The sequence below is a fragment of the Ambystoma mexicanum genome, chromosome 9 (assembly GCF_040938575.1).
Source record: "Ambystoma mexicanum isolate Mex_15411 chromosome 9, UKY_AmexF1_1, whole genome shotgun sequence".
Classification (NCBI taxonomy): domain Eukaryota; kingdom Metazoa; phylum Chordata; class Amphibia; order Caudata; family Ambystomatidae; genus Ambystoma; species Ambystoma mexicanum.
The window spans coordinates 999,775,748-999,798,580 of record NC_090931.1 but is presented as its reverse complement, the minus strand read 5'-3'; the positions used below and the strand labels follow the sequence as shown (position 1 = coordinate 999,798,580).

At 45.2% G+C, this 22,833-nt stretch overlaps 1 protein-coding gene across 1 annotated transcript in view; it reads left to right on the top strand.

Annotated features, from left to right (window-relative positions):
• Window positions 1–22,833, top strand: part of CIR1 (corepressor interacting with RBPJ, CIR1) — a 476,807-nt gene that overhangs the window by 220,581 nt on the left and 233,393 nt on the right. The gene's annotated exons all lie outside the window — the stretch shown is intronic.

Genomic DNA, 22,833 nt, shown 5'->3' with positions numbered 1-22,833 from the left:
CAAGACCCTAGAGCCTGTATCCATCTGCATCTCAAAACAGGAATTTAATGCATCATCCTCCTGCTCCTTTATTTATATACTCCTCCTGTAGCCTTATTAGTAAGGAGGAGTTCTCCCTTTTTGTTTGAGTTCTATTGAGTCTTCCATCATGTGGTGCTTTCTGACCCCCCCCTTTCACAAGGCATCTAAAGGTCAGGTGATCTAAACCATGTGGAAATGTTAGTCGGATTGAGAATGTTGATGACATTCCTTTTCTAGGTATTTCGCAATTTTATTTTCTGGTGTTATGGGACTTTGAACAGCAACGAATAGCCAAAGCTTGCAATTAGCAGTGTGAGCTGAAGGTACGAGAACTATTTTGATGCAATGCTTGTATTGCAACAGCCTCCCTCTAACAAGGGTATAGTCTAAACATAAATCCAGCAGAAAACCATTAGTCCTCTCCTGCCATCTTGCACTGACCTGTGGTCCCAGAGTAGTGACTCAGATACGTGTGCATCTATGGAATAAAACAATTTGAAAAGGATAGGAATCCCATGCTAATTCCAGCAGTATATAGTGCCCTATGCTCTAGTCCACAGCAAGTATCTGCCGCTGCCAGTTCTATCTCGCTGTACACCCTGGTGCTAAACCTGTCGTCAAAGCCCAAATCCCCATATAAAGTGTTTTTTAATGTACCCGCAACAGAGAACATTAATATGGTTTTACATTGTATTAGACAAGTTAATAACATTTAAGAACATAGTGTTTGTTGGGTCCCTTTTTGGGGTTCTGCTATCCCAATTTATGGAACCCTAAAGCGCTTGCTTTTTACGTTGTTTTTTTCTAGAACTGAACTTCTACTGAAGTCCCCCTGCCACTGCAATTTCTCCTGCTGACCTAGGGTAGCCCATATAACTCCTAGGAAAAGGGTGTGTTTTAAGCACCCCATTTTGGCTCTAGAGTGACTATCACCTTACAATGGTGGTGTGGAGTTGGCTGGTGGTAGCTATATTTTAGATTCGCTGGGTGTGCAGTAGGTCTTATTATTTGTTCGTTTTGTTTTGGGCACTCCCTCTGTGGAGGTAAACCATCAGGCAGGCCTAAAAGACTGCTGTGCACAGATGGGCCAACTCTGAGTCCAGCCCTGCACCCTCTTTAGTGGTTTCGATTAGCTTAGAGTGGTTCCTGCCACAGACAGGTCCAATATGCAAATTGTAGTGTTTCGCAGTTTTTAGGTCTAGCCTGATTGGCTAACTTCCAAAAGCTGTGTGTCTGTGTGGTGAGATTGGAGGGCTGGTTTAGGCTAGCCCATGAGTGAAAGGATAGATATAGTGGAGAGCAGTGCATTTCTCAATCTAGCAGATTCTTACCCCTATTGCTGCAGAATTGTCTGAAGTTGGAATGTTTCTTTTGGCTTCTGGGGGGTCCATCCTGGGCTGTTCAACATCCTCTGTCGTCCTCACTTGCTGGACTGCAAGTCCAGTGCTGGGACTGTTTCTGTGCTGTTTACCACAGTCTTCCTGTGTTACCCTATTGGACCTACTGCCTTGAGGTAGGAATCCTAGATTGCTCAGAAGGATGATGGGTGTCACAGAACTCCCAGAAAACTCTCTTGAGCCTCAGGCCAGTTCACAATTTCTTTTTACTTTGTGTGGGGCACAGGGCCATCCTTCTCTCCCTCATTTCCGTGATGTCATCCCTAGCCCAGGAATCATACCCCTTGGTTAGCGCTACCGAACGTTAATCCCTACTTTCTGGCCTTCTCTTATCCTTGAGGCGGTCTTCCTAAATGTTGGTTAATTTATGTACTTCAGGGACTTTCCCACTTGCCCTACACTAGCCAAAGGTTAGGATTCTTTTTAACCCGTTATTTTATTTTATCATAAGAAGCAATGTGTCTACATAGCCATAGTAGACTATTGGAATGAAATGCTTGAACAATCCCCCTTATTCCTCCCCCCCACCACTCCCCCAGCAATGATCGAACAAAATGTTCATGATGGGACTATGTCAGTTGGAGTAACATAGTTGTAAACACTTGGGGCATATAGATTACATTTAACACTATCCGTCTTAGCGGGCAATATAAATCATTCTATTATTTTCCATATAGAGCAAGAATGGGCTACATAGCCTTCCAAAAGGGTCTCCAGACCCTCCTAATTACTGCAGTAAAGTTCTCCATCGCTAATATATGCCACACATTGTTCAACCAGACATCCACTGAGCGTTGATGTCTCCCTCCAACTGGCTAATATAACCAGCTTGGTTGCTAAAAGCATATGAGCTATAAGATGCCCCTGAGCACTGGCAGCTGTGGTCCTACCAGATCTACCCCGCCCGGTATTATATAAAGGGAATATCCTGTTTTTCCACCCATAGGATCTCCTTCAGTTTGCAGCGAACCTCCAGCCATTATGCTTGTAAACTGGGAGAGTTCCATAGAATGTGCAGCAACTATTGCCTATCCCTTTTGCATCTCCAACAAAGATCAGTTGGCAACTGATTAGTGTGAGGAATCCTGCGGATCCCTCACCAAATCCCTGCCTAAAGTCCCCTCCCAGGTGGCCAGGAAAGGGCAAATGCTTCCTGATCCCAATCCTGGGGTGGTGAACCTCAGAAGGATCACCTAGCCGGAGACAGGCCCAGGGTAGTGTGGAGAGTCCATGGGGGGGGGAGACACAGTATTTATCCTCTGAAAGGCATATTCTTAACACAATTTCAGAAGAGATTCTGGCTTATTGTCATTTTAACATATCTCAACCTCCTAGTAAAACAAATGATCAATCCTAAGGTTTTAACCCCGCAACATATTTGATCAAATCTGATATTCCTAAAAAAAAAATCCTCCTCAATATCAAAGGTACACTACAAGGAATGGCGGAAATGTGGCCTTTTCTGTACCATCTGTCTCTAATAAGATAGAAACCCACAATCCCTCTTCTAAAAATAAGGGAATTAAAGCTACCCTTAAAAGTATAAAAGAAGTGGGAAAACACTTCCAATGAACTACATGTCCCAGAATCCCACAAGAATTGAAACTGACAAGAGGGCTGACGTGGCTTTTAGAAGTAAAGGACAGGCAAGTGGGCCTAACAGCCTTTGTGACAGAGTTAGGCAATTAACATTAAGAGCCTGCACCTGAAATCAATTGCCCCACCTGAGGGGCATAAAAGACTGCAGCATGAAGGTGGAGAGAGCAGGAGCTAGTGGGCTAGTAGAAGTAGTAGTAGTAGCAGCAGAAGCAGTAGAGCACGAGGCTGGCAGTTCATGAGGGAGTGTGATCACTTAAGGGGCGCCGGGACGGGAGAAGAACATATTTTAACTGCATGCTCCGAGTTGGTCCTTTGTTCTCAAACCCTGCCTTGCCGTGGCTGCACTCAGAGAGACGTGCCGAGATTGTAGGTCTTCTAGGCGCGCCTAGTGGCTTTAATTGCAGTGCCGAGAACGTGCTGCAACCAGAGGCCTGTGTGCAGAAGCAAGCCGAGGGAAAGAGGAGTGAAGGATACACCCTGTGGTTGAGGCCAGACCTGACACCCATGCTGTAGAGGGGAGTGGGTCCCAAGAGTGCCTAAAGTAGTAGTAGTAGGAGGAGAAGTCAGGAAGTGGAAGCATCCCGCACCTGCAGTGTTCCCGGAGCCGTTGAGTGAAGCTCTGTGTTCAGGTTCACTGAAAAACCCCTGCTGGTAACTGTTACCAGCTCAATTATAACTCTTGTAAGAATAGGATCGGCTAGAAGTCGTTAGTTGCTGTGAAAAGTCACAATAACAATGGAAATTTGTCACGCGCACATCTAATACAAGTCAGAGTGCTCGCGTAAAACAAAACGTTTTCAAGTTCCCATTGTTGAACAGTATAACTTTACCGAAGTGGTTGCATATCTCCAGTTAAGAAGGGGAACGCTTTGCTAAATCGCTCGGAAGGTTTAAACCGACTTTCACAACCTGTTACAAGGAATATTATAATAGAGAGGTCGCGTGTGGATAATTCCCGGTCAGAGTCCAATTATCACTCCTTGCTAATAAAAGGGAATGCACGTCCTTACATATCTTAAGGTGAAAATATTCATCAAAGAGTGTTTGCGTGTAACTAAATTTGTTTCCCTTGTGAAGCTTGAACCTTATAACATCCAGAACAAGTATTCTATAAACATAGAAGTTGCTGATTTAAAGAGCGGAGCAACCATTGCCCAAGCCAGTAGGCAAATCCTTTCTATATTGAAACCAGCCCTATTGAAACGTAACCGCCTGTATACAAAGTTTTTAAAGGTCCAGTGTCCTCCGATACCAGTGTGACTATGTTAGTCAAAGCTGGAAGAGTGGCAATACGGCTACAGGGTAACTACTGGAACGAAGGTGTGAATAAAGCTGGGGAGGGGTACTTGTAAGAATAAGTCAACAATCTGTAATGCTGAGCCTGTTGACGTTTATAGAGAAGCAGTCTGAAAGCAAATGCAGATTATATTGACTGCAGTAAGACAGACAGAAGAGACAAAGATGCTGCCCTTTTCTGATAACATAGGAAAGAAGTGTGTAATGCCTACCTGAGGAGGTCGAAGAGTCTTGTCTTTAAATTGCCTAACATTCATAAAGTACCAAATTGAAGAAGAACTCACTGTGGTCGTCTATAATACTGTCAGTGAATGTTGTATTAAAGTTAGTTGAAGCAGTGGCATACTGTGGAGCAAAGGAGCCTGCCTTCACAGTTACAGTAGTCAAATGGAGTTGTCAAGAAGAAAGCATTACCCTAAGAAGCAGCATCCTGACAAATTATAACAAAGACACTGCAGACGTTATACAAACGTGGATAGTTGTTGAAGCAGAAGTGACCCCTTGTATCTTTGAACTGTGGCAATACCATCCAGGATTGCAATTGGTGCCGTTTTCTCTGCTGGAATTGGAAGGGGAACCTTCCAAGAGAAAGCTAAAGAACTAATAGGAGTGGACTTTTATTTGGGTGAACTTTTGTTTCCTTTGGAACTCTCGAGAACTCATTTGAGACTTTACTTTTCTTTATGAACACTTGGAGAGATTAACTTTGGACAATCCAGGGAAAGCGATCTACCCAGGACAGGGCAGGTCATCCAAGTCACTGGTTGTTTGATAATCACTTATCTATGTTGTTTATGATTTACTTTGAATGTTTTATTGGTTAGTGTGAGGGCCAGTTTTGTGTATGCTAGGAGATATCCCCTTAGAACTTAGACTAGGCCGGGAACTTCCTGGTAGCATAGGTTTAGTAAGGGTTTATTTGCACTTCTTTTTGTTACCAATAACATTTCGAACACTGAGAAAACTGACCCCTCAAATTAGTCTCTCAGGTGTGAGATACCATCTTGTTAGTATCTTGATTTGTGGCTCTGCAAGTTATGTGCTAAAGTGTATTTCTGGTGTCATGAAATAGCGTCTCCCTGCCTTCTGCCTCTAATCTTCCGCCCCCGTTTTCTCCGAACCCTCATGATACGGGTGCTTATTGGTAGTTCCCTCTTTGTTGATAGTCTTGTAGAGTTTGGATATCAGTATCATTGTGGTGGCTGGCAATTTTAAAATCTGTTCCTAGGGTGTTAGACATCTAGAAGCTGCCTCCTTCATATGTAGGTTGAGGACCCATGTTAAGGATTTCAATCAGGCGAAACAAACTTTGGTCTCGGCCTAATATGTAGCGCACAACTCGATGCTTTTCTACTTATTTTATGCGGATTCAATTTGAGATGGTACACAACTCGTATCACACCCCCTTTTCAAATACCCCAGGTCACAATGGACCATGAACCAGGCTGGTTTGTAAACTGCAATATTTATTTATTTTAAAATTCAAAATAAATCATACCATTTTTAATATGGGGAAGCAATCACCAATGGGGTGATAATTACAATGAGAATGTAAGCACTGTGCTTGGTTTAACCTTCTAGTGGAACATTTACAAAACACCAGGGAATAGGAGCACTTTTGATTTAGGAAAGATAGCACCCTCAACCCACAAATAATTGAATTCTGACTGGATAGAAAGACACAGCAGGTAATCGGGAATAAGAGGCAGAAAACGGAATCTAAAATCCGACTTTCCCTCATCAAATAAGAGTGGAAAACAGATTTTAAACCCCTTGCAATGTTATGAAATGACACTGGGAAATGGACAAATAATTAATGTGCAGTTAAAACTTTAAGGTAAATACAATTTCTCACTAAAGCAACAATGCATAGACACTAACAATCACCAGCAATGGATTACCAAGAGCATACAATTGAAAACGGAGTGGAACGTTTAAAACTGATTGCAGCCAAATGACACGTGTAAAAGTTTCATTTCCTTTCAATTTCCATGTAAATGTACTCAAACGGTTTCTTTAAGAAACGGGTGAAATATTGCAAATCGTGATGCAGTATTTTGGCTGGGGGATGGGTATATCTCGGACACTATAGAAGTGAAAATAGGTCTCTAGCTATGAAACAGGATGAGTTATGCAAAATATAAAAAGGTGCGCTTTGAGCAAAATGAAGCTGTGAAATAGGAAAGGAAATCGGCTGTGACAAGAACAGTTTTACTTTAAACTAGAGTATTCAGACTAGACCACCAAAGATGGACACAGTAAGATCCAAAGTTGATTTGTGAGTTTAACTAGGTCTCCCCAGCACCCAACCCAGGCAGAAACCAGTCCAATCACTCAAAATATGACTTATGGTTTAGGATTACACACAATCACATTGAAAAGAAATGGCGCTAGTACTTAAAAATTAAGGACAGGATGCAAGGATAATTCTAACAGTTTCAACAAGTTATCGGGATCAGGATAGGATGACAGAGAGTGGGATAAGGACAAATGCACGACAAGGTAGACTATGGATTTCTATGGGGTAGGGATTATACTTGCAGTCCACTTTTAGTTTGGGATTTTTGGACCATCATCAGGCTCTGGTTGCCACACGGCTGCGCGCCTGGCAAAGGACAGCTGGGCAAAAGACAGCTGGGCATGGCCGGGTCTCCAGATGGTAATTCTGGTCACTGGATGGCACACGTACCGCTGGATGCAGATAGTTGGCAGCAGTTAGTGGTTTCCGGATGCTTCCCAAAGAATACCACAGCTTTCTCCCTTTGGTTATTTGGGATTGTAGAATTGAGGCCTAGCTGGAAGGGTTAGCAATGCTCAGGCCTTGTAGTTGGAATCTGGACTCACCAGGATGAATGGAACAGGAACGCTGGCGCAGGAAAAGCAGGAAGAGTGTGTGTCTAGAGCCTGGTCAGGGACTCTTATTTATAAGGCATAGTGACCCCATCAAAGTATATGGCTGGGCAGGCTTAACTTAGCACACCTCTAACCGACTGGATTGGCCAGAGGTGCTAGTCCCCGCCTCGCTCTCAGCTGGTTGGATTTCAAGAGAATGATGTCAGATTCATGATGTGAGTTTACAATGTTCAAAAACCTCCCACAGTTATTTCAGCAAAAATCCGATTTTGCCCCAAACAGTACATTTATACAGTTGAAATCTCTTAGCAAATTATATACACAGGTTCCATATTTTGTGTAGAGCATAGCACTCCAACTCTTCAATCTGTGAGACATTGTTTCGCCCGTCTAATACTTTTTGGTGATTTTGAGTATGGATGATTTGGCCTAAAATTCCATAACTTTATACACATGTGTGGATTATCATAAGGGATGTAAGTATACAAATTCACATTGGCACCATGGATGCTTTCCTTGTAATCCCTGATTCTTTGCCATTTCAATTCCCATGGTGTCAGTGAATTCTACCATGTCTTAAATGAAAGCCCATAAAATCACTTTTAAACTGCACAATTTTTACAAAGTCCTGCTGCAGAGATAAAAGTCTTTACATTTTTATTCATAAATAGTCTTTGCAAGCAAATGGCAGCCCTTTGTCTGTCACTGGACCATTTATTTTCTTCAGCTGCCACCAACTGTCACTTCCCCCAGAGGGAGGATGGGTTTTTCCAGCTTAATTGAACGTTTATTGCCCCTTTCCCACTGGACACTCCCTTGTCCTGGGAGTTTCATTGTCAGTGAGTTCAGCCCAGACCAGATTCTGTCCAACCTAGTAATTACTGAGAGGTCCTTTTGTTTCTGTCATCCTCTCAGCATAAACCTGAAAGTTTATGGTAGTTCCCTTTTTTGGGGGAAGCTTTAGCTCTGCCAACTGGAATAACCTGTTTTTGGAAGCTTGCAAATCTAACCCAGGAGGTTTAAAACCTTTATTTTCTTATATTTGGTCCTGCATTAAAACAAGCCTGTGGAATAAAATAGTCCATGTGTGTATTTTCAGCAACAACAAGCCCCTTCACATTGCTAGATAATGGCAGGCTTTCATTCAACCGTTTTCTTTTTAAAACAGGCATTTTTTCTCCTTTAGTCTGCAAAGCCCATTTTTACAGTTATGGTGAAAAGCTGGCATTTCTTTTTAAATTCGGTTTTGCATCTCCCATCAGATTCCCACACTGTTATTCGGCCATAGTTATTTCTTGTATGCAAGAGTTTTGTTTGAAGCACAGAAGCATTGAAATTGACATGGCCCAGATAGCTGGAGTTCCTTTGAACTACTGATCTTTGATATTTTGTGAAGAAAATTAACGTGTTTTCCTGCGGGTAAAAGTGGAGTTCCTTGTTTTTTCTCAGTTGGTTTGACAGGGCCTGTCATTCAGAAATGATGCTTGGTTTTGCTGATGCACAATGGGGTATACTGGGCATGGCAGGGCTTAACAGTGGTTTAAGGAAGAGCAGATGAAAATAGCGCCAGAAGCATTATTTTAAAGGTGAAAAAGTTTCCTTTTTAATGGGGATTTTTGGCTTTCAGCAAAGCAGTGCTGCCTTTTCACTCCATTTCTTTTGTACATGTAAGAGCACACTGGCACGCTCCCTCAGTGTGTCCCCCTGTTCCATCCTGCCCAATGTGTGCTTGGCAAGACGGTGCAGCCTTCTTTTTGTTGCAGCAAAATGTAGTTTTAAGGCCATGGTGCTCACAATAGCCAGCACAACCATTTTGCAGTTACTGTGCAAATGCAGCTTGGTTTTGGCGAAATTCTGTTCGGTGGGTCAATGATTCCCCCCCCCCCCCCCCGACTCTTCTGAGATCCTAGTCGAGGGAGAGTAGGGCAAGGTGGGCTTCATCAGTTAGTCCTTCCATCAGAGAGACGAATGCTCCGATCCTCTGTCTCTAGTTGGAGCATGCAACAACACACCCAGGTTTCTCTTGGATCTTCCTTTATGGTGTTGAGCGACACTCCCAGATTTTCTTCCTCCCTTGCCGGTCCCTGGGGAGGTCCTCCTTGGTCTTTGAATAGGCGCCACCAATACGAATCTATTAAATTAATCTGAACTGGTTACTTCATTTTCCCACTAACTGCCTTCTAATAGGGCTGACAGCCGTGGGACACGCATGCATTCAATAATGACAATGGATAGTGAAGAAAAATACTCCCTGTTACATAATTCTATTTATAAATCCCTCGTTCCCTTCTGATTCTTCTTTTTCTTATTCTCATGCTTCAGATGTCTCCTCTATTTGATTCTCTCTTGGCTCCTCAATTTGGTGCCTAGGGGGACAACTCTTTAGCTGATTAATATGAACCCATTTCTCTTCTGTCAATTCGCCTTTGGGGATGCGGATTCTGTAGGCGACAGGTGAGATTTTAACTACAATTTCAAAAGGTCCTCGCCAGCTTGGTAAAAATGTACACTCTTTGGTCTGGTTCCTTTGGAAATTGTACAAGTAGGACCTGTCTCCTACTTGGTATTCCATTTTGGTTGTTTTTAGATCACATTGAGTCTTCATACCTTCTGCAGATCTTTCTAGATTTTGCTGAGCATACGCAAAAGCATGTTGAAGGTGTTTTCTTAGATTCTCAACATACTCATGAGTTGTGGAGGCGTTTATCAGTGTCTGCTCCTGTGTTCTATAGACCAAATGCTGAGGTAGCACCATCCTTCATCCAGTCATCAACTCAAATGGAGACATCTTGGTTGCATAAGAAGGTGTAGCTCTGATGGCCATCAGGACAAGCAGTAATCGGATATCCCAACTTGGCCCAGAGTCTGCCACAAACTTTTACAGAATGCTCACAATGGTTTTCTTGTACTTCTCAACTCCACCACTGTAGGACAGACTGTATGCAATGTGAAGTTTCCTTTTTACCCCAAGTATCTCCCATATCTTCATCACTTTGCTGGTGAAGTGACTTCCTCTGTCTGACTCAATCCTTTGAGGTAGGCCAAAACGCGAGAAGATATGATTGATCATCAGGGCAGCTGCTGTTTCTGCCTTGGAATTTGGGGCTGTGAGACATTCCACCCATTTGGTAAACCAGCATGTTGCGGTTAACATGTACTTGTTCCCCCTAGAGGAGCGAATCACGGGCCCGATGAAGTCTACTTGTCAATCTGACCAAGTCAGTGGCATCCCCCTCTTCTGGAGGGAGCTTGGTGTGTGTGTGTGTGTGTGATGTTGGCTGAAATTGTGCACACACAAGATACCCCTTCAAGTATTGGTCGAGGTCCTGCCCCATGTGTGGCCAGTATGCAACCTCTTGCAAGATTCCTAATTTAGTGTGAAACGCCTGATGACTGGCTGTGGCCGCATCATGGGCGTGACTTAGCATTAGGGCTTCTGAATGCGGTAGGGACCACCCACTGGTCACAGCCAGATATGGATCTCCTTACCAACAAAACGTCTTGGATTCCGAACATTTTTGGACATTTCATCAACACCCTGATGTGCTCTTTCCCAATGTAATCGGTATCCGTCAGTGGAAAGTTCTCAGGATCCTCAGTGTGTTGAAAAAATCTACCAATAATCGGATCCCCTTTTTGTGCCGTGATTAAATCAGCATCTGGGGTCTCCTTACTCCACTGGGCAGTTAAGAGTTCATTGTGAGCATTTGTCTGGGACCTAGTGATTGCAGTGACCTGGATTTCTCCCAACAGGGACTGGATCTCGAGGAGATCCCCGTGGATGGCTCTGGTTTTGGCCAGCTGATCAGCTGGGTCATTTCCAGTTTTGTCTGTTCCCTCTATTCTGGAATGACCCTTGATCTTCTTCCAATAGATGGTCATCCCACTGGAGGCGACCAGATCATCAATATTTTGTATGGCTTGCCACGTTTAAGCGGTTTGTTGTTAGCACATAGCATGCCTCTGGTTTTCCAATTAACCAGGTTCTCTACGAACCCGTTCCGGACATAATCTGAATTGGTGATTATGACCAGTTCGTGGAGTTGGTGTTGGACGGCAGTGAGGATAGCCTGATGAACTGCCTCAATTCTGCCACCTGGCTACTGCCAGGACCGATTTTGTACTCGGCAGAGGGTTCCAGGGCATCATTCACCCAGGCGTTCCCAATGCCGGCCACCAGTTCCTTTTCCCTGTTGTTGTCAACATGGTTGGATCACCCGTCCACATAAACTATGGGTATTCTCTCGCACTTGTCTTCTTCATAGACTTTGTGCAGGGAATTCGGGTACGCCTCCATGTTGTCCTGGGTTTTAAGACTTTCGTCATTAAGACAGTTTTCTCTGGCACAATCATGCAAGTCACCCAGACCTTGGAGAGGGGACTCTTCTTGTTTTGGCCATATGTGACCTCCAGAGGAAAGCCTTGCATTGATAGAATCCAGAAAGTAATCCTGTATTTACTCAATTTTCTGGCCCGGATTCCGTCACTTTGGAGGTATTGCAAAGGCTGGTGTGGAGTCTCCACTATGATGTGTTCCCCCCTGGATGAACGAGCAGTCATTTTTCAATGCCCACACCGTTGCCATGAGTGCCTTCTCCCAATCGTTGAATTTTTCCTCCACAGAGGATAAAGTCTTGCTTGCATAGGAGATGACTTTATTGACCATGTCATGCTTTTGATATAATACTGCTGCCAAGCATGTATTCAAGATCCCCGTCTCCAAGAAGAACTCGTTGTTTTTTTTGACAGGGTAAGCTAGACAAGGAGCTTGTGAGAGGCTTCTTTTGAGTTGCTTTACTGCCTCGGCTTGTTCTGGACCCCAATCCCACTTGAAACCCCCCCCTCAACAGATGGATCAGGGGTCTTGTGATCTCTGTGTAATCCTCAATGAACTTCCTACTGTAATTAGTCCAAGGAAGCTTCTTAGTTCACGCAGAGTTGTGGGGTCTTTTAGTTTTAGCAGTGCTTCCACTTTATTTTCCTGGGGACAGAGACCCTCAGGAGTTATCTCATGCCCCAAGAAGTTGACACGGGTTCTGCACCACTGTGCCTTTTGGAAGGACAGTTTTGCTCCGGCAACCAACTGTGTCAGAACATAACGGATTTCCGCTATGTGTTCCTCCACAGTTGAGCTTTTTATCAGTACATCATCCACATAGGCCAGGTTGCCCCTTTCACCCAAGTTGGGCATGGCCTTATGTAAGAAGATATTGAATTCATTGCCGGAGTTGATGTATCCGAAGGGAGTCCGGGTCCAGGTGTACTGCTGCCCCCCAAAGGTAAAGGCCAGCTCGTATTGATCCTCCCTACTGACAGGCATGTTCCAGTACCCTTTTTTCAGGTCAATGGCAGTGATTACATTTGACCCCTGGATCTGGGCCAGCCCCCGGTCAATGTAGGGGAGAGGCCATCGGGACATGTGGACCTGTTTATTCAGCTCCCTCCGGTCAGCAAATAGTCTCCACTGGCCGTTCGGTTTTAAAATCTGAAGCACCGGATTATTCAAGGTGATGTGGACTGGACGAATTATCCCACGGGACTCAAGGATTTTGATAATTTCCGTCAGGGACTCCATGGATGCGAGAGGCAAGCGGTATTGCTTCACAAACACTGGAGTCATTCCAGGGTCCGTGAGAATTGTTGTTGTATGGCTTTCGGTGCGAAAACAGTCATAAGAGTACACCGCAAAGAGATCTTGAAAAATCTAAGAAAACCTGTTTCAACTTTTGCTTTTGCTACGGAGTCTCACAGACATCAGCTAGGTTGACTCGCTCTTCAACCATTTGCCTGAATCCTGGAAAGACTTTTGGTTTTGCATCTCAGCGGCCTCCTCCAGCTGGTTGGAGAGGTCCCTGTTTGTCATGGTGGGCCTGGAAGCTCACCTCATCCTGCCTGCTGTCACTGGTCACCTCTTCCTCACCGTAAGGGCAGGAACAGTACACCAGGAAATTTCCCCCTTCTTGCCAGGTGAAGATCCTGTCTGGTGGTAAGTCATTGTCCCGATCACTGTCAAAGCAGTCATTGAGGATTGGTCCTATCAGTTCATTACCTAGATCCATGGGAAAATGTCGGTCATCAACCGGCATTCCAACAATGGTGCCTGCGCCCAGAGTGATACTCCGAAGGTCGCTGTTATCCATCAATATTGGAATGGTGGTGTTCTATATTGACTAATGGTGTTGGGTTTAATCCCAACCCCTGCTGTTGGAGATGGCATTGAGGTGTACATATGAGTCAGGATTTTGCATATTCTGTCCTCTTTTCATTTTTAATTCAAGTGGGAATAGTCAGGTCCGTCCTGGGATGGTGACCTCCTCTCCAATTTGAACCTCGACTGCATACAGCAGCAATTGGGCTGACCAAAATGCTTTTTCTGAATCCTCAAAGTCCATGAGATTACCCCCTAGTCGGGACCAGGCTTTGTAATTTATCAGGTCCAAGTTAATGGCTAAACGATTGAGAATGTCACTGCCTAAATAGAATGCAGCAGGGACATCTCGCACAACCCAACATTTATGTACTATGCTTTTGTTTCCTATAGAAATTTTGAGCATACAACTGCAAGGCAGGAGATGTTTGGAATTGGGAGTTTCCAGGCCCATTTCCTACTTATCGATCAATTTATATGTGGAAATGGCTGGCTATTTTGGGAGCTTCTCTTACCGTTATTCATGCACACTCGGGCGAGAACGGATTCCTTCCCCTTATTTAAATGAATAGGGATGAATAACTGTTCTCAAATGTTCTGAATATCAGCTAAACTCTGAGCTGGTTTCTCATCACTTTTGGCTACAGAATTGGGATTTTCGGATTGTGAATCAGTATAGAATTTCAAAGTATTTCCTTCCAGTGTGGAATGCCACTTGCGACTGGAAGGAAGGTTGATTTTCAGGATTGGAGAGGAGTTCCCATCACCGGTTTGTTGTCCTACAGCAATTACTGTCACGCCAGGTATTTTATTGTTCTGAAAATGAAACTCAATATGATCAGGTCTTAGTTCAACCATGTGACATGTGCCATTTAAACTAACATGGTTGACACTCTGTTTCAATTTTATTGGCCTGTTAGTCTGAGTCCAGAGTACCTTGTTCACACAGTCTATTAGGGGGGACAACCTACGCAGGATGTCATTCCCAAGTAGACAGGGTGTGCCCTCTGGAGTCACGACTATGACTGGGTGTTTCACTTTGTGTCGCCCAATTTTTATTTCCAAATCCGCAGCCCCTTCGACAGGAATTTCATTCCCCTTGAAGTTCTGGAGTTGTCCAGGAAGAGGGGTGAGAGGGATCTGGTATCTCTCCCCCTTCCTGAATTTAGCAGCTCAAAGGGCCTTTTTGAAAGAAGAGTGGCTTGGGATCCAGTGTCCACCAGCACTGCAAATGTACAATGCCCTTGCACTTGGACAGGGGCATAAAATCTACCCTCGTGGGCAAAGATAATGTGCATTTTGGGCTAGCTGGGTGGTCAATTTCCTTATTTTTGACTCCGACACAGGGGTAGTTTGGGCATAATTCTGTGTTGGAGTTTAGGGATCTGAAAGAAAAATGTTACATTCTGATATTTGGGGCGTTACAGGCTCCACTTTTTCTGATTCTGGGCTGCCCACCCCTTTTTGGAGATGATCACCAGAATTTGTTTGTGAGGTTTGGGATCCCTCTGTTAATATAGGGTTTCCTGGATGCTCATTATGGGGTTCCAGGATGGGCGAATCTGACTCATGCACAGAGTCTTCATTTAGTTCTCTTGTGACCCTTTTTCCTTTGGGAGCAGTCCCCCCCCCCCACACCCCTTGTCCCTGAAGGAGAAGATCTTTTTCCCAGAATCCTCTAAGGATTCTTCCCCTTCAAATTGGAGGACACTAACGTCCTCCACAAAAAGGGACTTTTTGAGTTCTTTATTTCTTCTACCCACCCTCTGTTTCCTGGGTTGCAGATTTTCAGGGGCAGGAGATTTTGGTTCCGGTTCCTGTGTGTCCAGGGGCTTTTCACAAGTAACGAAGGAAGCTTCCTCTAGGGCTTTACACCGAACCCCCCCCCCCCGTGCTGCCTCCTCTGGAACCGGTGAGTTGTCAGGGTTCTCTCCCTGTCATTGTTCTGGGGTACCAGAACCTTGGTTTGTGGGGTTCTGAGCCGCCATGTTCATCTGAGGGTTCTGTTGAGCCCTCAACATGCGACCCAGATCCTGGGTTAGGTTCTGGACCTGGCGGTCCAGTTAGGACACCCGTTCTGGCTGGTACAGGGTCTTTGGTCAACTCTCGGTGGATCCCGGGAAGGGTAACTATCCTTTCTCCTGTAGTACCCTGGATATTGTGAATTTTGGTAACCCTCCACCTTTGGCCTCCCCTCTCCCGTATTGGGTTGTCTAGGCTCCTGAAAGCAGGGAATGAACTGAGGGTTGTCTTGCAGGTTGGGGTTTTGTGGGTACCGAGGGAAAGAAACTTAACCCAGCATTTGGGGAATTACTGCCCTCCTGGGGGAAGTTAGGAGGGAAGTATCCTGGGGCGGTACTTACCTGATTGGACCCCCCCGCCCGGAGCTGGGGGGAGTCCATACTTACCATACAAGATTGGTTGGTTGCCCTTGTATCTGGGACTGATATAATCAGGGTAGTTGGGTGTCCCATTGGTGGGATTACATCCCTGGCTGCCACCTGTTTGTGACTGGCCTGACGGCCTTCTATGTCTCTGACTTTGCTGATTTTGTGTAGGTACATTTTTAGGCCCCCCATCTGTAGATCTAAAATGGAGGCAACCTTCACCTGCGCCACCTAAGCATCAGCAGGAGTGTTGGCTGATTTGGGGTTCTTGGCCAAATTTGTATTTTCTGCAGGTTTTTGGACCTCATAAAAACGGGTCGCCTGCTCTATGACCCAGTCCCGATGTCTTTTGTCATGGAAATCCCTCACCAACTGGGTCATGATATACTTGGGCAGTGCATGAAAGAAGGTAGTTGTAAGCTCTGTGCTATCCGTGCGCACTCTCCTAGTGGTTTGTGCAAAGGTTGCGTTTGGGCTCCTATACAAATTCTCGTGGGGCCTGATCTTCCCCGCACTGCATATTACAGGCCGCTTTGCGAGCCTCTTGGGGGTTTCTGTGGGCGGAAAAGTTTTTCAAGAGGGCCGTCCTGTAGGTGGACCATCTTGAATGGTTCTGGTCCTCCAGTCCAGCAAAGAAGCTGGAGTACTCTGGGGAGAAGGTCCATTTTACATACTCTATGCAGTTCTGGTTGTCTTTCAGATGAAAAGTGTCGATCATCTGCTCATAGAGTTCCAAGTGTTCCCAAACAGAATATTTTGCATTTTTATGGTATGGGGTTATGACACTCCTATTGGCCTTAACTTGCCTAATGAGTTCTTTTGTCATAACGCTCGAGTTTATTTGCCTTCTTTGGCTTAGTCATCCGAGTCCACTCTCCCTCAGACTCCGAGGCGCTCCTACTTGAGGTCCCCTCATGATCATCTAAGCACTCCCTGATTCTGTGAGCTTGAGAGGGGCTCGCAGAATGGTGGGGCCTAGTTTCTCAACTCCTGTGGTGCTCAGGAGAGTAGTCTTCTGACTCTTCCTTGCTCCCAGTGTTGGCAGAGGACCCCCCCCACTGCCCTACTTGGATAGAGGTCTTCAGGATGCTCTTTTTGGGCCTTGTTTCATTCGGTTTTTCATCAAATTGAACCAACTGGTCCCTTGAAAGGTAGTATTTCTGTGGATCTAATTCCCTGACTCTCCCCTCGTGGGAGTCTTCCTTGTCAGAGACATCAGCCTTAATGTTTGGGTATCTATACAGGGACACCCGTCCATCAATTTCTGGGGGGCTCTGATCTGTCAGTTCCATCATGCTTGGCCTATTAAATTCTAATTGCCTCATGGTTTCCAGCTCATGTGAACCGGTAGCCATGAAGTCAGCAGTGCACAAAGTGTTAAAGGGGTTTGAGTCCCTGAGTACAGAGGTCCTTATACTATGATCGGGCGTTGCCCTGTCCCTCTCTACCTGTTCAGGGTCCCTCCAGTTAGGATTCAATCTAGCACCCTCTTTCTCCAACCTTGCTAGTTTCTCCTTCTCAGCCCCTACTTCTTGATGATAAGCAGAGATCTGAGCCTTTTGCTCAGCTATCAAGGCTTTACTGGCCTCTTTGACCCGCTCTTGCGCTGCCACTTGTTTGTGGAGCCCATCATTATTTTCCCAGAGGGCGGCATTGTCTCTCTGCGCTTCCTGTATGGTTTGAGAATAATGAGACAATTTCTGTTGGAGGAGACGCACCTCTTGAGTTTGTGCATCTTTGGTTTGGGTGTTCTCTTCCCGAGCACCTTCTACCCGTCTGGCGTGCTCCAGTAGATTCCCATACTCTGTTTTGAGTTCATGAGTTTCTGGAGGGCTAACTAACTTCCCTGTAACTCTCTTTTTAACTTGCTTATTTCCTGGCCTAGGGCGTCTTTCCCCTGAGTTTGGGTGTCCCTCTGGTCCGCCAGGTCATTCCTTTGTTTCTTGATGGTATTGGATCTGGCACTCTTGATCAAATTTTGCTTGAGAATGGAGGTCTCTCATAATTAATTTATTATTATCCTCTTTCAATTTCTCTATTTGATCTTGTAGGGTAACTCTCTGTTCTGCCCAGGTTCTATTAAAATGTATTTGTTGATTTAACTTCTGTTGACTCGCTTGCAGAGAGTCGACCTTTTCCTTACACTCCTCTTTCAATGCCTCTAATTGGGTCTCTTGATCTGCATTATTCCGCTGTTGGAGAGCCAAATCCTCTTTTAATTTTATGACCTCCTTTCCAGATTCTACCTCCAACTCTTGGCTCTTCTGTAATTTTTGTTCTTCTAAATTTAGATCAGTTTGGATTGTATTTAATAGTTCAACTTGATTCTGCGCAAGAGTTGGGTTTTCCTCATGCCTTTCCCGCATCACTCCCATGTGGAGATACATGTAGGCCGCGATTCTAACAATTTTGATTTGCTCCTCTTTAATTTTCGGGGTCATATATAGCTCACTCAAAGCTTGGTGTAATAGGCCACCATCCTGCCATTTGTCCAGGTTCATGGCAGTGACTTGTTGTGTTATTTCTTGTAGCCAGACTTTTTCATCCTGATCTGGCCACTCCCCTCTGACAAATAGCTTGTGCAGAAGGTGCTCCCTAGCCATATTGATTTGTACTACGGTCATTTTGGACATTTTCTTTCTTAATTTATTTATTTACGAAAGCGTAACCTGTATTCTGTTGCTTTTCTGTCTATTTTGGGGTTGATTTTAGTTTTACTTTTAGAAACAGGCCTGGTACTCAAGTATTTGTTTTTGGGAGGTGCTTCTACAGTGTAACACAGTATTCCAACCACACAAAGTATCACTACCTTGCAGGTTAGTCTGCTGTGCTAGACTGCACGGGTGGTAACCAAACTCAATCCCGGACGATTTTAATCTTGCGATACGCACTTTGGTCTCGGCCTAGTATGTAGCGCACAACTGAGATGCTTTTCTCCTTATTTTATGCAGATTCAATTTAAGATGGTACACAACTCGTATCACACCCCCTTTTCAAATACCACAGGTCGCAATGGACCATGAACCAGGCTGGTTGGTAAAATGCAATATTTATTTATTTTAAAATTCAAAATAAATCATACAATTATTATGGGGCATCAATCGCCAATGGGGTGATAATTACAATGAGAATGTAAGCAAGGCACTTGGTTTAACCCTCTAGTGGAATATATACAAAACACCAGGGAATAGGAGCACTTTTGATTTAGGAAATATAGCACCTGAGTAAGGATTTCCCCCTACAATGTTTCCTCAACTCTCAAATAATTGAATTCTGAATGGATAGAAAGACACAGCAGGTATTCAGGAATAAGAGGCAGAAAACGGAATCAAAATCCCACCTTCCCTCACCAAATAAGAGTGGAAAACGATGTTAAACCCCTTGCAATGTTATAAAATGACACTCGGAAATGGACAAATAAATAATTAATGTGTTGTTCAAACGTTAAGGTAAAGACCATTTCTCACTAAAGCAACAATGCATAGACGCGAACAATCACCAGCAATGGATTACCAAGAGCATACAATTGAAAATGGAGTGGAAAGTTTAAAACGCATTGCAGCCAAGTGACACGTGTAAAAGTTGCATTTCCTTTCAATTTCTGTGTAAATTTACTCAAATGGTTTCTTTAAAAACAGATGAAATATTGCAAATCGTGATTTTTGGCTGGGGGGTAGAGGTATATCTCAGGGACACTATACAATTGAAAATAGGTCTCTAGCTATGAAACTGGATGAGTTATGCAAGATATAAAAAGGTGGTGCGCTTTGAGCAAAATGAAGCCATGAAATAGGAAAGGAAATCAGCTGTGACCAGAAAAGTTTTACTTTAAAGTATTCATGCTAGACCACCAAAGATGGTCACAGTAAGATCCAAGGTTATTCGCAAGTTCAACCCTGTCACCCCAGCGCCCAAACCTGGCGGAAACCAGTCCGATCACTCAAAATGAGAAATAGTTTAGGATTACACATGATAAAATTGAAAAGAGATGGCGCTAGTACTTAAAAGTTACGGACAGGATGCTGTCACGACCACAGGCCCAAGAACACAGGCACCACACCCTCAGGTAATGGGGGCCACAGGGTTACATAACCCATTTATGTTCCTTTGGGAGCTATAGACACAGGGAGCCCGGCTGGACTCAGTCCTGGCGCCTTTGGCACCAGGCTCATGTAAATTTGTAAGCATGGCACTACTTTATTTCTACTCAGGCCGCTTTATTTCGGGACCTTTTCCACGTGCATGTTACTGGGTGTGGCTCCCCAGGCTCAAGCTTCACGTGCAAGCTCTAGGTGTAGTCGGGTGTGGCAGGCAGGCCACACTAATGGGCGTGCCCCAAAAGCTCAACTATATAAAGCTGCCCTGTTCCTGAAGCCAGCGGTTCGTGTTACTTTGCACTCGCATGCAACGTGACTCTCACCGCCGCTTGGATATGCATACTCACTGTTGGGCGGAAACCTGTGCAGTTCCCTCTGGAACCACTGGAAAAGATTTAGGACTACAGGCGTTTGGCGGTGAACCCACTTGGTAGCAGTCTGTACCACACAGATTCACTTGGTAGCTGTGGCTGAGCAGTCAGACTTCTCTCAAGAAGAGTTAAGCAGTATGTGGAGTATACAATATAGGACAATTCTTCACAGTAAGACAAGCAAACACGCAACAAGGCTTCAGTGTAAAGATATTAAGGTATTTATTTATAACGGAACATCTATGAAAAACTCTATGGCACTATCACGGCAAACAATTCAATTACAATTACTCTACGAAGAAGAAACAATCAAACCCCCTAACAATATTTCGACAAGTCTAGGTTCTACCGGCATCACTTATTTACAGACAGAGGTGTATACCTCAACCTAGATGGCACTCTAATATTAGTTAGGACGGGAGAGAACAAATATAGGCAGGTTTACGAAATCAACACAGTTCAATACTTCACGAGAAAAATGCAAGGCACGAAGGCAAGAACCACAATAGATCATAAAGTTCAGAGGCCAGGCCCACTCGGAGAGAGGCAAGGCGATATGTCCCAAAAGTCTCTAGAGGAAATGCGTTCAAGTCTTTGTAGCAAATTGTTATCGGCAGATTGAACCAGTTCAGAACAATACGTGAGAAAGCTTGGAGGCGACCCAACGGAAAGGTGAGGATTAAGAACCCTCACTCGAACCGATCGAAAGGGAAGCCAGGCGGACACGGTACCTTGTTTGTGGAGGGCAGTTCCGGCGGGGGCAGTTGTTCTGGTGGTGGATGCACGTCGGGTCTTTGCCAAGAGTAGAGATGATCTCGTCGTCGAAGAAAAGTGAAGTCCGGTGCACCACCAGGGAAGAGACCAGCTGCGGAGTGCTCCGTCACAAGGCACCACCTTTTGGTCGCGGAACAGGGGTAGTGGCTATCCGGTTGCCGGGGTGCTCTGCACGGGCAATTCGACCACTGCGTCCTGAGGCGAAGAAAAAGCAAAGGGGACTGGTTGTTCCCACCTGTCAGGGGAAGAGACTCTCCGGCAGGGAGATCTCCTCTGTCGTCGGGAAGTGGTGAGTCGGTTCAGCAGGGCTCCACCGGAGGTGTCGTCGTTGCAGGTCGGCTCAGTGTTACCCTCGTCGGATTCTTAGGTCCTGTGGCGACTTCTGAAGATCCAGTCCCAAAAGCCCTGCTTTTATGCAGAAAACCCCCATTCATTCAGCCTAGCTGTCAGTCATCACTTGCTAAGTGGTGAGCGGGGAGGCTCACCACTTGGGCCAATCACTCCAGAGTGCGACCGGAGTTGGCAAGGCAACTCAGTCCAGGGTGCCTAAACCCCCTCCCACACCCCTGTGGTAACCCAGACAGAATGGCACCACTTTGGAGGGTCTCTGTTCAGAGGCCCGCCAAAAGTGGAACAAAGGGCTCAACCTTTGGTTTAGGAGTCACAGAGACGAACACAGAGGCCATTTTAAAAACCGAGTTCTGGCAGAAAATACCATCCGATAAACTTAAGTAGATCGGTGGTACGTTAGAGATTAACGAGGAAAAGTATCAATCTCCAACAATGGGACGAATCCCATAGGGTTATGTTCGGGATCGAACATAACAAGTAGTTTCCACTGCCACCAGCCAAAACTGGACGAGGGGGGACGGGACAGTGCCCCCTTGAGTAACAGACCCAGGAGTAATCGAATTACCCCTACTAGCACGTCCACAATAAGGTGGTTGGTACTAGTTCTGTTATTAAATTTAGGTCTAGTAAAGCCAATGGTGACTTTACATGCCCGGGGAGACAGTAGTCAGTCCCTGGGTATGGAGTCTATGGTGGAGGTCCGCTAGGACGCCCCAGTGTTACGGCACGTAGGGTGCGGTGTAACACACATAGAAAAACATATGAGACCCTATGGAGTAAAAGACCCCATAGCCCATAGAACACATTGACATTCAAAGGAATTACACACATTCATGTCCAAGAGTGGGAGGAAAAGAGTCTCACTCTTGGCAGGATGGACAAAAACAAACTCCAGAAATCCAGCAAAGCTGCTGGGTGACTCACTAGGTTAGGAAATTCAGCCTAAACAGAGAATTCTCCCTAACACTCACGCCTGGGAATCACCTGCATGCTCACCTTTTGGAACCCGATACCGACGCCGCAGCACCGCGCTCATCATCCACAAACTCGATTCCTGCAAAAAGGACGAAAGACGAGGTGAGAGCATCTCTCACCTCACCATCCAAGAGCTGCGCCGCATTCAGATCGTGCGCACATCCTTACTGGACAGCTTACCTGTTATCGGACCGTCGCGGGTCCAGTTCGTCGCTTTGGCTACCGCATTCAAGTTCCGCAGCTACTGGACCTACTACATCACCTACACGGGAAGAGAACAAAAGAACAGCGTGAAAGAAGAAATGGGCAATTACCATACAGAACGGACAATAATACATAGAACGAGCTAGCGGTAATGCAAGAACAAACTGCACTAAATACAACAAGGACAGGCTGAAAGCAAACAAACAAGCAAGAAAAGAAGAACAAGAGCACTTACCTGAAAGGAAGCGGGCTAGTCGCAGCTGGACTGGACTGTCACTCGCATTGGACCAGTGAAGGAACTCAGTCCTTGCCAGACAAGCGCCCCTGCAAGAAGTAGCAGGAAGGAGCGCCCACCAACAT